This window comes from Epinephelus lanceolatus, chromosome 6 (genome assembly GCF_041903045.1).
Source record: "Epinephelus lanceolatus isolate andai-2023 chromosome 6, ASM4190304v1, whole genome shotgun sequence".
Taxonomy (NCBI): domain Eukaryota; kingdom Metazoa; phylum Chordata; class Actinopteri; order Perciformes; family Serranidae; genus Epinephelus; species Epinephelus lanceolatus.
Genome location: NC_135739.1, coordinates 29,749,427 through 29,764,054, shown reverse-complemented (window position 1 = coordinate 29,764,054; position 14,628 = coordinate 29,749,427). Strand labels below are relative to the sequence as shown.

At 39.7% G+C, this 14,628-nt stretch overlaps 1 long non-coding RNA gene across 1 annotated transcript; it reads left to right on the top strand.

Moving 5' to 3' along the window:
- Window positions 1-1,198: 1,198 nt before the first annotated feature.
- LOC144463684 (uncharacterized) lies at window positions 1,199-4,443 on the top strand. Its single transcript, XR_013491723.1, has 3 exons — window positions 1,199-1,513; window positions 1,604-1,721; window positions 4,424-4,443. It is a non-coding gene; the product is annotated as an uncharacterized LOC144463684 (long non-coding RNA).
- The last annotated feature ends 10,185 nt before the right edge of the window (window positions 4,444-14,628 follow it).

Below are 14,628 nucleotides of genomic sequence, written 5' to 3'. Positions count from 1 at the left end.
GAGGTCACCTGGTTTATGAAAGGTTCATTGTATTCATCATGAGATAGGTGTAATATTAAATGAAAAACTGTACTGGCTTAATGCAGGGCATCAGAGGTCAATGAAAGGTTTAGTAAGTGTGACTGTGCTTTAGCTCTCACAGTCACTAGATCACATTTTGTACTAAGGGAGTGTTCATTACTTGTTAGGGGGGAAGGGGGTGGTGAAAAAAAGGGGAAGGAATGTCAAATATTTTTTTAAAAGCACTAAGGAGGGACCTGTGTTTTTTCAAGCTTATGAGAAGGGCATACAAAGATAAATGCTTGTATTTTGTGTTTATTTGTATTTATTATTTTTATGATTACAAAAAAGAAGAAATGCTTTCTTTAAAAATCACCAAACTCTCTTCACAGCCAGACAGTGAAAACAAAGATTTTCGGTGGATTTTCATATTTCTGACAGTCCTTGGACACAGCATGTGTGACAAACGCTTCTGTCAGAAAAAATGAATACAAGAATAAGCTCCTAGTGATATTTTACCAAAATCACTTTATTCTATGTCTAATTTAAAATTTGGGCAAAACAAAACAACACAAAAAAAACATTTGTGCGAACTAACTAGTGTGCATGTGGAAAGCAGAAAAACCATGGCTTTGTTCAACTCAACTTTTAACTTTTAACTTTCAAACATCAAAGGGTTGGAGGTTTTAAAATCTAACAACCTATTTACAGTGGATGGAGGGTCGTGCATTTTCCACCAGTCATTCAGGGAAGCTGGAGATAAAACATCTTTGAGGAGGGTCAAAAAAGAAATGAAGTCACACCCCAGCCACCCCCCTCCTCTGATTCGTAAAGAACAGTCCCTAACATAATATGGCTGCAAGATGATAGGAAATTACATAAAAGTCGCACTCTGGCAACTGCAAATGCACCTCAGATCAGATTTTCTTGTAAAAGAGCCAACATTTTACAGCGCTGCATTGTTTGCAAGCTATGTTGTTGAACTACATTTACAAACATTATTTATGGGACATTCTTGCCAGGTGCAACAAATTTTTTTCATAGTGAAAAAAGCCTAATTGTTCACCTATTTGCGCCTCCTGTAGCCTTGTCTTTCTGGATTGCCATGAGACAGAAATATAGACTCAAGATATGACGCCTATAAAAGTCTGATTTCATATGTAATGTAGAACTAAAAACATCTACCGAACAAAAACCGAAGTGATACTTTTAAAAAAAAAATCTCTGCTGGCTCTTCGGGAGTTTATATATATTTATGCAGGTGGAACATCACATACATCACCAAAGGACACCTGTCTTCAGTCAGTGATATTTATATGTTGAACCTCATTCCTGAAATATCTTAATGTCAAACAGGCTACACTGAAACTAAAGTTGGTGTTTGGTTCAACTTATGTTTCTTAAAAATGTTTTTCTACTGTAAAACACATGAAACCATCCAAAGGAGTGTATTACTCTACAAGCAAGGATCTGCAAAAGTCCCATCAATGAGTCAAACATAATTACATGCAAGGTAAGAAAAAGAACACCCATGAAAATCATGTGCTGCTATTCTCACTTTTCAGATAGTTAGAGTCTGACTGGTTTGCCTCTCTGCACATAGGTTCAGGTTCTGCAGGATTGTTAATGCTTACCTGCTTGTGTGGATGAGGCGCCACTCCTCGTACATGACGTGTTCTTTCACAGCTTTCTGAGGGACAACAAGGCTTTTAGCTGATCAGGTAAGATTTTTCATTTTGCTGATGAGAAAAGTAAATATTTTCATTTTAAAGGTAAAATGAAAGCTTAATCTGATGTGTTGGAAGCTTGCAGGATTTTACAAAGAGATTTATGTGGAGCAAAACTGATCTTTAATCTCACTGAAAAGAAAAGTCAGATGTCTTCATTTTAAAGGTAAAATTAAGCATCATCAGCAAAGAGATTTATGAGGGGCAAAACTGTCTTACTGACCTTGCCACAAAAACAGAGGTTATTTCTGTGGACTACCAGTTACTGTTTGGTACTACTTTGGTAACGAAAGAATTCATCAGTATTTACATCTAAAAACACACTTGATTCTTACAGTGAAACTTGTGTTTATATCATGGCGACTCCTTCTCTGTCTATGACTGGAAGAGGGAAAATGTGGGTCACTCACAAGGAGGTTATTGGTGGACAGACAGGTATTTTGATTGGACAACAATCAATAATTTACTTCACTGTTGGATGTCACACATCACAAGATATTACACACTAGAGCAAGGCAAAAGCCTATACAGATTATGTTCACCATATGTAAGACTATAATCATATTATAATAAGTTCCTGCTGATACAAAATTAACATTTGCTGAACAGCTTTGTAGCCAGTATTTATGAGAAAGCTCGTCCATCAAGACGTTCACAAAACCGAGGGTACAAAAAAACTCCTGTAGGCACTCCCTGCTGCTTATTGGCGTTCTTGTCACTCACACTGCAGAGTCCATAGCCTAGTAATACGTCATTCATTCATACTGACAGTCAGAATGACCAGCTCCACCTGGTTTGCGCTCTGCCAAAGTCACTTTATTTTATACATGTCAAACTAATTATCTTTGTATCAGAAGTGGGACCAAGTCATTGTTTTGCAAGTCACGAGTAAGTTGCAAGTCTTTGCACTCAAGTCCCAAGTCCTAAACTTTGAGTTTAGGGTTAGTCCTAAACAAGTCATATTAGACCTTTTCCACAGCAGAAGCACAGGTGTATTCAAGAATATTGATGATGGCTGCATTCCATTTACGGGAGGCCTTGGTATTGTCCATGCTGGCTAACTGGAATAGCTTACCAGGACACCTAATGGAACTAAGCCATCGTGAATGTGATCTGTTTCACCTGTGCTTTTCCTACTGTGACAATTCAAAATGTCTGCTGTGAAAAAGGCTCATGCACTCTTCACAAAATGTAGTGCCATTTTAACATCGGAGTAATAATCTTACAATATAATGACGAAAACTCTGTCTGCCTATGGGTGTGTGTGTTTGGGTGTGTCTGTTCCACGTTTTTCTCCTCACTGACTTCAATCCATGTGAAATTTGGCACAGTGGTAGAGGGTCATGGGAGGATGCAAATGAAGCAATATTACATCAATTGGCCAAAGGGGGGCGCTATAGCAACCGATTGAAATTGCAAACTTTGAATGGGCATATCTCATGCCCCGTATGTCGTAGAGACATGAAACTTTGCACAGAGATGCCTCTCCTCATGAGGAACAAATTTGCCTCAAGAGCCCATAACTTCCAGTTATATAGATTTTCCATCATTTTGAATTTTTTGAAAAACACTTACAATCGATCTCTTCCTAGGAAGTTTGACCGATCTGCATGAAACTCGGTGAACATAATCTAGGGACCAATATCTGAAGTTCCCTCTTGGCAAAAGTTGGAAAACTTACTAAAACTGAGCTTCTATAAGGCAATGACTTTAACTATCTGCCTTTCAACGTGCTACCTCAACTACTAATGTACAGTTTTAACCCACTAACTATCCCACTATTGGCAATGGTACTACTGTACTTTCAATAAAGCAATCGTACTATCAAATTCATAAAAACTCTGTCTGAATACATTGCTCTACTTAATGGGTTCAGTTGACTATTTAATCTGCAATTTCCTATGACCTGTGAAACTGTACATGGGCTCTGTGCACTCAATGGGTATGGACTTCCTAAAATGTGTATATATTTGTTACCAATTTTGTAATTTGGTGATCCTCAGTCCCAGGAGGGAGCCCCTCTGTGCGGAGTTTGCATGTTGTGTCAGTGCGGGTTTTCTCTGGGTACTCCAGCTTCCTCCCACAGTCCAAAGACACAATTGGTGACTCTGAATTGCTTGTAGGTGTGAATGTGAGCATGAATGGTTGTCTGTCTCTATGTGTTGCGATAGTCTGGTGACCTGTCCAGGGTGTACCCTGCCTCTCGCCCAGTGTCAGCTGGGATAGGCTCCAGCACCCCTACGACCCTCAAGAGGATAAGCGGTTACGAAAATTGATGGACTTGCATCTTGGTTGGATGCTGTTAAATTGGTTCAAACAAAGTGGATCTGGAAAATGAAGTGTTTTAACCTTTGGGCTTAGTAGGAAGGTATTTTGTTGAGTCTAAAATCATTCAAATTATGACTCTGCTACGTGACTGTAATGTACTATGAAATCAAGAATGTGGGAATTCAAAGATGCACTAATGGAGGAAATACTTGTAGTAACGATTACATTTCAGTGCAATGTGACATCATTTTCTTGCTATTAGAATACAACTGTACATTCAGTTTCAGCGTCATTACACACATATACAGTATTAGCAGTGTGATCAGTATTAACAGTATGTAATGAATATGCTAGATAAATATAGTTGTAGACTTTTATACATTGATATTTGTGTGTTAACAGGAGATTGCTCTCCATCTTTGGAACAGTTCAAGAGGCAATGGCGCAACCCTTGATGAACTGGAACACGGACCTCTTTGACTGTTGTGGGGAGAGATGTTACTGTAAGACCACGTCTTTCATATCTTTCGATCATATTCATCCAAAATAATGGTATATGTTGTGGGGAACTTGTAAAAAGGCCTCATTCTTTCTTTTCTCATTTGTGTGTCCTTCCTCAGTCAGATAGTTTGCATATTACACAACTGTTACAACTTAAAACTACTTATTTTTCAGGCTGCTATGGTTTGTTTTGCTGTCCGTGTCTTGCCTGCTCGGTTGCAGGAAAGTTTGGAGATAACCGTTGTCTCCCGTTATGTGACATCTTCAGCCCCGCCATAACAGCAGCCTGTGGACTCCCTCTGTGTGCGCCTCCTGCAGCCTTGGCTCTGCGGGTTGGCATTCGACACAAATATGGTATCCAGGTAAGACGTGTAAAACTGATGTACACTGATTACTTATTATCTAATGTACTTATACAGAAAAAAGATATATATTTATATACCTTACATAGTCAAATTACAGGACACACTTTGAATAACAGACAGTCTTGAGGTTCAGGAAGACATCATGTCATATTAAAACTAAACATATGATTGATGTAAGACATTAAATAATAACTGAGAAACACAGTAAAAACAGTATAACGAATATCTTTGTTCTCCACAGGGTTCTATCTGTAAAGACGTCGCAACTTCCTGTTTCTGTATGTGGTGCTCCTGGTGTCAGATGCATCGCGAGATGAAATACCGCATGAAACAACCAGCTGTCATTGTCAACATGCAGCCTCCTCCAGTCATTTTCGCTCCTGGGATGTATCCTGGAAACCCAGCTCCTCCTGGTTTTAGGGGCTACCCAGAGGTTGTTAATGGTTAATTCAGACTGAGCTTTGTGATTTCTAAACACTGTTGGTTAGGTGTTGGTTAGCAGGATACAGTCCTTGTTTGGACCTTTTTTCTAAGCAGTGATATACAAAGATGTAATTATTTTAAGTGGTGTCTCCTCAGCATCCGCATGCTGGGTAGATGTCAGTCTAATGATATAACAATGTTAATCATGACAATTCTGTGGTGGTTGGTAACTCTCTCTTTTTAATGGCCAGGGATTTATTTTACTTAGTAAAAGTGAACTACTGTCAAAATCAGGAGAAAATTCACAAATGAGAGCAGATGTTTCCTGAACATGTACTTGTCCTGCACTGTTGCTGCTTTAAAAAAAAAAAAAAAAAAAAGCTTTATTAATCACAATAGGGAAACTGGTTTGCCATCAGGTCAAACCATACAGCCAACAAACAGCACAAACATGACACATAACAGATAATACAGGAGACCATCAAAGCGTGATTAAGAGCCACTGAGACATGATAAAGGCCAATCAAGACATAATCAATAACATAATAGCATGATGATACATAAATAAACAAATGAATACATAAAAACATAAAATCCCGCAGCGGGACAGTTAACAGTGTTCATTAAAATATCTGACTGCTGCAGGAACAATAGACCTTCTCAGTCATTCAGTTGAGCACTGAGGCATAACCAGTCGCTCACTGAAAGAGCTAGTGAGTCCTTTAAAAACACGGTGGAGTGGGTAGCCTTCAAAAAGCAGAACCATTTTGACTTTTGACCTCATTCTCTTCTCCACAGTGACCTCAAGTGAGTCTGGGGTAAGACCAATAACTGAGCCAGCTCTCTTGACCAACTTGTTGATCCTATTTTTGTCATCCACAGATATGCTGGCCCCCCAGCAAAGTACAGCATAAAAGAGAACACTAGCCAAGATACCGTGATAAAGACATTTAAGAGTTTTGTGCTGAGGTCAAAGGATCTAAGTTTTCACAAAAAGAAAAGTCTAGACTGAGCTTTCTTGATTAGGACATCAGTGTTGTCTTTCCAGTTGAGTTTACTGTCCAAATGGATACCAAGGTACTTATAAGACCCGACAATTTCGATCTCCTGACCATTAATTGTCACTGGAAGGACCTCCTCTCTTTTCTTTCTAAAATCAATCACTAACTCCTTAGTCTTCCCTACATTTAACTTTAAGAAGTTAGAGTCACACCAGCTGGAAAAGGATTGGACTTCGTTTCTATAGGCCACATCATTGCTCTGGTTAAGCAGACCCACTAAGGCGGTGTCATCAGAAAATTTTTGCACCAGGCAGGATGGCTGACTATGTCTGAAGTCAGCGGTATAAAGTGAGAATAAAAAAGGAGATAAAACTGTGCCTTGAGGTGCTCCTGTGTTGGTTAAAATGGTGTCAGACAATTTGTTACCAAGCCTGACAAACTGAGGTCGTGCCAAAAGATAGTCTAAAATCCAGGCAATTATTGTATTATGCAGTTTAAAATTATTTAATTTGTTAGCTAAAATATGTGGCTGTATGGTATTAAAAGCACTAGAAAAATCAAAAAACATGATCCTAACAGAGCTGGCAGTGGTTTCAAGATGACTGTAGATGTTGTGCAGCATAAAAAGTATTGCATCATCTACCCCCACACCCTTCCTGCATGCAAATTGCAAAGGATCTTGAAAGAAGACACCTGCCTAGTTAAGTGATTCAGGACAACCCTCTCAAAACACTTCATAATGTGTGAAGTCAGCGCTATAGGTCTCAGGTTAGCAAGATTGCTAGACACATTGGCTTTCTTTGGAATGGGGACAAGGCAAGATGTTTTCCATAAAACTGGTATTTTTGCAGAAGACAGAGACATTAAAAACATTGAGTGAAGGTCAGAGCACAGCTGGTCAGCACAGACTTTTAAGGTGCGTGGATGGACACCATCAGGGCCTGCTGTCTTATTAGCTCTAATACGCCTTAACTGCTGATGAACCTCCTCAGTGTCAAAAGAAATAGCTGGGCTACAGTCCTCACAGCTGCTCAGCCTAAGTGAGGAGAGAATATTCTCATGTAAAGAAGAAAAGTCAAATTCATCAAACCTTGCAAAGAAACTGTTGGCATCATTTGCCTTTATACCCGAACTACAAAACTTGGGATTGCTGCTCCCATATCCAGTAATAGATTTCATACCATTCCAAAGCCCCCTTGTGTTGCTACTGGACATAGGTCCTTCAACTCTTTCTTTATATTTCTGTTTGCCCTGTCTAATAATGGCTTTCAGCTCCTTTTGAGCATCTTTAATTCTAGCCTTATCACCACTGTAGAAAGCAGCCTTCTTCTTCTTAATAGCAGCCTTAACCTCACTTGTCACCCACACTTTGTTGTTCGGGAAGATTTTGATTTTTTTTTACAGGGAATTACAGACTCGACACAATAGTTGATATAACAAGTAACTTTGTCAGATATACTGTCCAGATCATTGTCACCATCAAAGAACACCAGTCAGTGCATTCAAAGCATCCTCGTAAAGTTTCACAGGCGTCCTCCGACCAGATGCGCACTGTTTTGGACGTAATCGGATGTTTCCGTATCACAGGTGAATAACTGGACGTCAAGGATATCAAGTTATGGTCAGATTGACCCAGCGGAGGAAGCAATTTAGGGACAAAACCATCCTTAACGTTTGTAAAAAAACAAGTCTATAGTTTTGTCACCTCTAGTAGGACAGGACACCATTTATTTAAAGGATGGCAGAGAAGAGGAAAGAGGGCAGTGGTTTAAGTCCCCATTTATTATAACCAGCGCATCTGGAGAGGAGCGCAGTCATGTGTGACTCTCGATATTATCTCTGTGGCAGCCTTCCCATTACCCGATGGAGGGATGTACACCACTAGGACAATCACATGAGAGAACTATCTAGGCAGGTAGTAAGGTCGGCAACTCACCGCAAGAAGCTCTGTATTCGGGTCACAGACTCTCTCCTTTACCGTGACATGTTGAGTATGACACCACCTGTCATTCACGTACAGACAGACGCCTCCGCCGCATTTTTTGCCCGTGTTTGCACGATCTCTGTCCATCCTGTGAAGTGTAAAGCCTTCCATGTCAACATGAGAATCCGATATCCTGTCAGACAGGTCTCCGAAAAACAGAGTAAACTGCACCGCCGGTTAGCTTCACATGTATGTTGAAGGAGTTATGTTTAATTAAAAACATTTACTCCACAGCTTTGTGAAGGATTTTTAAAACCCAAGTAGATTTGTGTAACTATGTGTAAATTTTAATTCTTTTTTGTTGTTATTTGTAGGAATAATCACATTAAAATTACACAAAAAAACTGGCCCGTACAATTATTTTATTTTTAAAAAAATGTGTGGAATCTTCATGCGTTTTGTGACTTTTAAATCATTCCGATGGCAAAGGGTTTGTTTGTATAAAAATGAGACAATCTCAGCAAAGTAACTTTGCTTCATCAGTCATCATGTATCAATGTGTTAACTGAGTTTCTGGTAATAAGTGAAAGCATGTCATTTGCTCCTGAGAGAAACTGGTTTGTGTCTATGTGTTGATGTGGGTGAAATAACAATCAAATGAAAATTGTGAAAAATAAATGATCATTATTATTATTAATAGTAGTAGTAGTCAGGGCAGGAATCTGGCCCTCGTGCCCTCCTAATTTGGCCCTGTGCCCCTGAAAAAATTAAGGCCACAGTGGCCTTGATGCCCCAGGTGATTTTGCGGTTTTCTCCTCTGCCTCTTTCCTGTCAACACGGCTTTGACACCTGGGTCTTTTTTGCATGCGATGACATTCTGGACTCTTATTGGGCAACATCAAATGAGACGATGAGTAGGCTACGTCACCAGTGGGGGGTTTGATTCCAGCCTGGCATGAAGCGCTCGGACGGGCTATAACGACAGTTTGACACCAGTCTATCACCGGCCAACCAGGAGACTTCATCAAACGCCCGGGCAGGGATCGGTACCGGTATTAAACAACCCAAGGTAAATTTAATCAAGACCGTAATAACAGTAAGCTCCGCTATTATCGGCGTTACTTTTTAAAGTTTCGGTTTCATGTAGCCTATCATCATTGTGCAGGGGTGTGGCCGCGGTGCAGGTGAAGGGAATATAACTTCAAGATTACTCTAGTTAACGACTTCACTTGTTACTGTGAGTAAGTGCAATAAAACCTCTGCCAGCCAAGCCAATACTTTATCAATACATGTGATCAGCATGTAGAAAGCCATATTTCAATCTGCTCTGTCCACAATCTCTCATTCGCGCTCGCGAGGCTAATATGCAAAGTATTAAAGACAAACTAAAATGAAAGCTGTCTGTACTTTATCTGAGGATGTAGGCCTACCTGAGGCAGCCGACCTGCAGACAGCGAGTGTCCTCAGTAGAGGAGGAACAGAGAGCAGGATGAATGACTAATACTGATGTTTGTCTTCATGCTGAGATAACGTGACTTTCTTCACTCAGTATTGTGATGTCAGGAGGAATATTTATATTCCAGTGAGATACTACTGGGTTTTAATTAGTGACTTTTAGACACATTGGGTTTATTAGTGCTATTAGATAAATCACATTATTACTTATTATACTCATTATTATTACTTTAGCTTGTTTTATTTATTCATTTCACATACATCCTTAATCCTTAAATTCATTATGGATATGGACTTAAAATCATTGTTTTATTTTATGGGCTTGCTGCCCTGGCTTTTGGCCTTTGTGCCCTCAAAAAAGTGGTCTTGCCCCTAAAATGACAAAATTCCAGGCCTGGTAGTAGTAGTAGTAGTAGTAGTAGTAGTAACATATTACTTTGCACAAACCTGGTATCACCCTTTCATTAGTTATAGTAAGAGGTGCCATGATATTCACACATGTGAGCCTCATGTTACTGCAGCATCACAGGAGAACAGTTTTATGTTTTTAACGCATCAAATGTCAGAAGCGAGGTCACACAGATGCAACTTGATGGATGTCTTGATCCTCACGTGTTGATATTTTCAGTCAAGTTCTTGTCATCAGGAGTTAAATACTGGGAAACACCCTGTAGCCACCTCTGTCCTGTCAGTTCATCACTGCTTCCTGGGAGTGGAGTTTGAATAAATAAATAGATAATAAATTGACAACTGAAATGAAAATAAATGTACAGACGGTGGATAAATGAATAAAATAATACACTACAGAAGCAAGTGTAAATGGTATGATGACAGCTTGCAGCAGCAGGATATGAATCAAAACATGTTTTGCTTTGTTTGTACCTAAATTTCTCACATAGCAGCTTTAATTAATCAAACCTTGGCTGACCTTTAGGTGTACTCTGAACAAAACTTGATTCATTGCTCTCATCATCTGCTCTTTGACAGTCACATCTACGTCAAAGCACAAGACTTCTAAAATAAATTAAAAAAATAAATACAATAAAGGTGTCAAGGTTCTTAGCCAATACCTCTTCCATGGACATCTTTCTTGGTGATGGCGAATGATCAATGACCCAGGTATCAGATGGGTTTCTGTATTCTATACACAGTTTAACATTAACTTGAAGCCTGCTTAAAGAAACTTCAGGTTGACCAGCAATAGCCAACTTGGTCGTATCACTTCTGTCAGATCACAGTATCCCGTGACAGTACAGCAACAGGGCCGGATAAAAGAGTGTCTGTGCTGTGCAGGTTTTAGGGGAGTCTGGTGGTACGTCAGAGGAAGACTATGTTCAAGAGCCTCACCTGGTTTAACGAGGCAGCATCCAGCCTCTTATTATCTTTATACTATTAGGTCAGTACAAAAAAAAATCTCACGTTCAATTCAAGATAGATAAATCCAGTTTGCTCAACTCTTTAAGTGTTCATTTAGCATCACTCTGTTAAACTAACAGTATTCAATGTAGCATATTGACAATTCAGTATTAACTCAGCAATTAAGCATTTAAAAGCTGCACTGAAAATGATCAGCTCATGCCAAGGAGTTTCTTACCTGTAGTAGTGAGGCTGTCACAGGCGGCTTTCAGTGAAGACACTAACACCAACTTAAATTTGGTTGCAGAGTAAATAATCTGTTTCTATTTAAAGCTTAACAATCATATAATATGGACATTAAAATTCTATGTAAAAGAAAAGAGCTTCTAATTATGCTCAACTAGCTTGCTGGTATTCAACAAAAACATTCTCCCTCGTTACCTCTAACAAAAGCAGTGAAACAAGCAAAACCAAAACCAAAGCGCCCTGCACCCTTCTGTGTCTCTCTTGGAGCACAGGAAAAACTCCATATATGGTCAAACATAAGGCACGTGCAAAACATCAGTTACTGGTATGTTAATAAATCCCTCTGGGGTCTAGGGGATAATTGGCCGTTTTTGACTACTTTTGATTTTACCTTTAAATTTCACCTTCAAAAACTGTTTACCTTGCCTTGTTTGGTATCATTCTTTTCAGCACAACCTCACCTGTGTGACTTTACAGTTATTTTTTCATTTTGACACACTGTATTAACACACTGGACCTAAAATCACACACAAAAAAACATAAAATCCGAGTAGGAAAAAGTTTGATTTTTTACTGTGAAAAACACAAACATGTCTAACGAACCATTTTTGTAACTTAGGATGGAAATATAAATTGTAAACTTCAAAAACGTATGTCCTAATTTAGCAAACAACAAAGTTATATATAACTATTTACATTAAAATGCAGGCAATGCCTCAGGCGTTTTTTGAACAAGTATTTATAGCTATTTACAAAACAATCAGATGCCACACAAATTATTTGTGCCACTCTGAAAAACAGTTCCTGTCCCCCACAACACAGAGGGGCACATCACAGGCCTGACACTTCCAGGGTGTGTCACTCCTGTTGTCCACCTGGAGCAGCATCCTCTGTCTTTCCAGGACTCAGAGCTGAGGCGTGGCTCTGCTGCCTGCAGCCAGCGGAGATCCGGACCTGGTGGGCGTGCCACACCGTTCGCTCCTCTGTGCGGACCTCCGAGTACCACTCAGTGCGGTCGTCGGAGGCTCATTTTCCTCTCTCTCCTCTTTCAAAACACACTACACCACACACTAACTATACACTCCAAACACGCTAAATGTCACAAATCCCTATCTATGATCGCGATTGTTATCGCTGTCTCTCTCGCGGCCGTCCCTCCCACAACTTTCCCTTCTCCCCCAGCAACAAATGCTGCGTGTTGCCATACATTTTTTTTGATTGGTTGACATGGCGCATTTTTTCTCCAATAGGAAAGGGGGTGTCGGGTTTTGTTTTTTTTGCTGTTGTTTTCAGCACTTTCGTATATGTATATGCATTTATATGCACTGTGGAGGCGAAGCGAGACCCATCCAAGATGGCGGCCGGCGAGGACGCGCTCAGGCACTCGATGCGGCGTCTATGTATATATGTCTATGATTTTTACCCATAGACAGATCCACCAAACACGGAAGTAAATAGTGATCAACTTCCGGTTTTTTGTGTGTGACTTCCGGTCAGCCGCTTTCCCTCATGCTTTCCCTTACCGGAGCTAACGGTGCAAGCTATGTTTTTTTCAATTTTTAGTTGTTTATGTTAGTCAATCAGTTAGTTAGTTAGTTAGTCTGTGTATTTTATATAGATAACTGTGCCCACGTTTCCGTTATAACGGAAATTTATTCTCTCTAAATGCGAATAAATTGCACATCAATCATAAACTATGAACCAAAAAAGCACAATCTATCCCGAGTGAGACAAACTGCTTGATCCCTGTCTCCAGTGTACCAGCAGAGAACCTGCAGAACCGAATCAGCGAAAAAACACACTGGGCTACACAGCCTCTCTACCTGAGCAGCTGAAGCTGCGGCTCGCACCCTCGACACACAGACAGTGCTTCTGCATGCCAGCCAAACGTGTGCGCAACAGTGAAAAATAAATATGTAAGGTGTACGCTGCTTTTCTATCTTTTTTTCCCTTTTCTTTCTTTCTTTCTGTTATAACATGATTGAGCTAATTGGAGTAGTTTCATGTTGTATCCGACAACGGGAGGCTTTTAACGGATGGCGATCCTGATGTTAGCTTTGCTGCTAGTGTTAACGTTAGCTGTCCCTGTCAGCTGCAGCCACTGATGCTTTCTAGACATCGTGATTTCCCAAAACTGAATAAATATCACACATAGCAACACAAAACTGCTTTGCTAGCTCAATCATGTTGTAAAGGCTGGATGGTTGATGCGTATATGCTGATTCAGGTGCTATCAGAGCCGATCCGCGCATCACTATGCCTTAATGATCAACTCAGTCAATAAAACAACCCGTCCTGTGTTAGGAGTGTATGTCGCTGACAGAAAGAAAGAAAGAAAAGGAAAAAAAGATAGAAAAGCAGCGTACACCTCACATATTTATTTTTCACTGTTGCGCACACGTTTGGCTGGCATGCAGAAGCACCGTCTGTGTGTCGAGGGTGCGAGCCGCAGCTTCAGCTGCTCAGGTAGAGAGGCTGTGTAGCCCAGTGTGTTTTTTCGCTGATTCGGTTCTGCAGGTTCTCTGCTGGTACACTGGAGACGGGGATCAAGCAGTTTGTCTCACTCGGGATAGATTGTGCTTTTTTGGTTCATAGTTTATGATTGACGTGCGATTTATTCGCGTTTAGAGAGAATAAATTTCCATTATAACGGAAACGTGGGCACAGTTATCTATATAAAATACACAGACTAACTAACTAACTAACTGATTGACTAACATAAACAACTAAAAATTGAAAAAAACATAGCTTGCACCGTTAGCTCCGGTAAGGGAAAGCATGAGGGAAAGCGGCTGACCGGAAGTCATGCACAAAAAAACGAAAGTTGATCACTATTTACTTCCGTGTTTGAAAATAATACAAGTAAATGGACTTAATTTCATAAAACGGCTTTCTACAAAGAAATTTACGTTAATGCCTCTCGTTTATTCATTCACACACGCACTAATATACTTGGGAAACAGTTAGGCACCAAAAATAATGTATTTGATCTTCTCAGATGGCTAAGATAAGAACCTTATTGATCCCACACAGGAGTAATTCACGTTACATCAGCTATAGAGAACAAGGTAGTGCCGAAAAACAATACACAGTATATATACATATACATATACATATAAATATAAATATATGCCTATGTGTATATATATATATGTATATATACATATATATATATATATATATATATATATATATATATACTTTGGGGGATTTCAGTTGTTTTATTAGAGACACTAATATTTTGCAGAAAATTAGCGAAGGAATTTGTATTCTATCTGCAGTGGCAAACAACAATTTGGAGCACTCCATTCTGACGTCTAAGGTAAATGCCGCAGTTTATGGAGTTTACAGTGACATTAATA